The sequence below is a fragment of the Tamandua tetradactyla genome, chromosome 2, assembly GCF_023851605.1.
Source record: "Tamandua tetradactyla isolate mTamTet1 chromosome 2, mTamTet1.pri, whole genome shotgun sequence".
Lineage (NCBI taxonomy): Eukaryota > Metazoa > Chordata > Mammalia > Pilosa > Myrmecophagidae > Tamandua > Tamandua tetradactyla.
In genome coordinates, this window is record NC_135328.1 from 100,081,554 (window position 1) to 100,084,955 (window position 3,402).

Here is a 3,402-nt window from a genome sequence, read left to right on the forward strand (position 1 = left end):
AAAACTGGATTACTGGGTACAAATGAAGGTTAGTCACAAGGTTTTTACAATCACAGGGGCAGAAGATAAAGGCTATACAATCATTATCAGAGATCAAGGCAGCTCGATTGCAATTTAAAGATTCCAGGAATTTCCCTCTGTCCACTCCAAATTATTAGAAAGCAATAGGAATATCTATATAATGATTCAGTAATCAAAATCATCCCTGAAATCCTGATTTCTTGGTTACATTCATATAGCATATTTTCTATCCCAAATGAACAATCAGTGTTTCCCAGTATCCTCGCTTAATTGTACAATCATCACTCTCAATTTCAGAAAATGTTCATTGCTCCAAAAAGAAGGGTAACAGATAGACACATATATCTCAAAGAGAAAATCCAAACTCCCCTTAACGCTTATCCTCATCCCCCAACCCCTGCCCCCAACGCCACTTTGAGTTTTGAAAGCCACTTCAGAGAAAACTAACAGTTGTACATAAAGTTTCTATTTACTATTTGGATCATTTTATGTGCACCAAAATTAACATTTGATGATCTTCCTTTATGCATTGTTTTGTTCATCTATAAAGTTGGAAAGGGACAAAATGCCTGCCCTGGGTTTTCCCATGCCATGGAATTACTTGATAACAGTGAATTCAGTGGATTTTCCAACACCTCTGTGGGGAAGCTATTATTTTCATTGTAAAGTTAGGGAAACTGAAAAGCAGAGAGCTCAAGTGATTTGCTCAAGGTCAATTGGAGATTAGAGAATATTTTATTTCCAACTTCCTATACTAATTATTATTCAGTTGCTCTCTTCTTGATTTATGCATTTCTTAATAATTGGTTTTACTTTTAAAACTGGGGAAAATTAGTCTGAACATTTTCAAAAGAAAACTGGCCTTTCATATTTTTGTTGCCAATAAGCATATTCTGCTGTTCTTGATTCCAGGGAGTTCAATTATTTTTTTCATTGTTCAAGGACTGTCAGAGCTGTGAGTTACCACAAAAACCAGAGCTTTGAACACTGAGGAGTGTCAAACTGATGTTCAAAATTTCAATGTGCTACACTGACTGCTGGCTGCAAGAGTGTCATATTGTTATCTACACCCTTAGGGATCTAAGTTCCAACAATCAGACCTCATAACATTGTTCTCATCTGCCCGTTCCTGGTTAGGGGATCTGGCATAAACCATACAACAAATACTATTTTTTATCTCTTTTTTTCTTCTGTCTTATCCTGTGGGTAAAGCCATTGCCCTCTGATGATAAGCAAATACCAAAGTATGTTTGTAATGAAATTTATTCTTTTTTTAAAATTTCAATGTCATTTTGCTTTCCAAAACTACCAGTCAGTTCTATTGTAAACAAGCGGTGGTGGACGTGGTCCCATTTGCAGTGACTCATCACTTCTGATTAGCTTTTCTAAATTTGGAGAAATTTCCACGGTATACATTTTGCCTCTACAAAGCTCAGCTTCCTTTTCTGCTAGAATCATACCATGTGACAGAGGCTCCACTGATCATAGGCAGCTATCCCTAAGTGACTAACATATAAACACTTTTCAGCTCTTCCATTTTGCTGGCTCAACGCTGGCAGCAAAGTCTGGCTTTGGGGGTCATTAGCTTCTGTGATAGGTCCAGTGCAGTCAGGTTCCTGGTATCTAGCATGACAGCAGCCTTTTCTCATCAGGCCATTTCTGAGGCATGATTTGGACATTATTCCTGGAAGCTCAGCCTTAAGTCCTTTTCTCCAGCCCTCCAATTTTTCTATGAGCTCCAGAATATCCTTTTATAAATCCCTTTTCTGTCTCAATTTCCAAATTGGATTCTGGTTTTGACATTAAAAAATTTTGACTGACACCTTGGCCCATGAGGAAACCTTAATTCTGAGAATTTTTAAAGATGTCACAACCTCAAATAGGCCCTGGTTAAGGTTTTGTTAAGAACAAGCTTTGGAGACTGAATTCATATCAAAACATTCTGAGCTTCTTTTAGAGAAGTTTAATAGCTCTCTCTCTCTGTGTGTGTAGATCTTTTTAAATAGTAAAATTTAAAAAAACTTTAATTTTAAAACAATTTTTTTAATTTAAAGTTTCTAGCACTGGCAAAGTTATGGATAAATATTATATAAAATATACAGCTGAGGGCCTTGGTGGCTCAGCAGGCAGGATTCTTGCCTGCCATGCCAGAGACCCAGGTTCGTTTCCTGGTGCCTGCCCATGTTAAAAAAAAAATAAATGAAAATAAAATAAAATATACAGCTGAGGCTAGAAGAAAAAAAATGGAAAATCCTCATGTGCCGGAAACAACTATCAAAAAGCCAAAGCACTGTGACTTGTGAAGTGTATACAGTTGTCCTGGGAGCAAGAGGATGCTTTTTCCTGGTAACACAGGAATTCAAGGTCAGGTGAAAGTCCAGGTGATGTAAAGGGTTGGGAGTTAGAACCTGTATAAGACCAGGACCTTGAAATTGTAACTGAGAAATTAGGATTTAAGGGATGATTTTGGTTACTGAATCATTGTACAGATATTCTTATTGCTTGCTGGTATAATGGGGTAGACAGAGGGAAATTCCTGAAATCTCCAAATTGCAATCCAGCTGCTTGATTTCTGGTATTGGTTGTTTAGCCCTTATCTTTTGACCCTGTGATTGTAAAAAAAAAAAGAATTTTAAAACTAGATAGGTAAAGAATGACCTAAGAAGACCTTATAGAAAACATTTGTAAGACCTCTAAATAAGAAAGTAGCATTTAAATAAATAGGACTCTGAACTAGTTTTTCTTAAAAGCCATAATTTAATTTTGTGAACTAACATATTCCTGGTATTATTTAGAAGTTGGAAATAATGTTGAGAAAAAAATTGAGTTTTTTTCTGGATAAAAATCCCTTAAATAGCAAAAAGCTGAATATATTTCATATTTGGGGCTTTTCTGACCTTTGAAGACAGTGCTGAATTGGACTGAGAGATTTTAGGCATATTGTCATTTGTGTGTTCCGAGTATAAAGTATATAAATGCCTGGCTGTGTTCCAAACCCAAGCACAAATTTCTTCCTTCTTCTATTATTTTTTAGTATCTCTGTCTGTTCTCCCCTTCATGAATACTGTTATTGGGAAGGAAGTATGCAGGTTCAGAAGCTTTGTGAATTTATTGTCAAATTCAGTTTTGATTGTGTACAGTCTGGATAAATAAAAACTATAGGTGGAATTGATATGGAAGGTGATGGAAAGTTTAATGAAATGGATTTTGTTATAGTCACTGCTGACTATAAGCCCTGGATGAATACAGAAAGTAATAGAGAATTGGAGGAGGTAAATTTTGTTTGTTGATTATAAGCTCTGAATGAATGTAGAGAGTTGTAAAGAAGGAGTTTATGAAAGTGAATTCTTTCTGGAGTTTATGAAAGTGAATTCTTTCTGT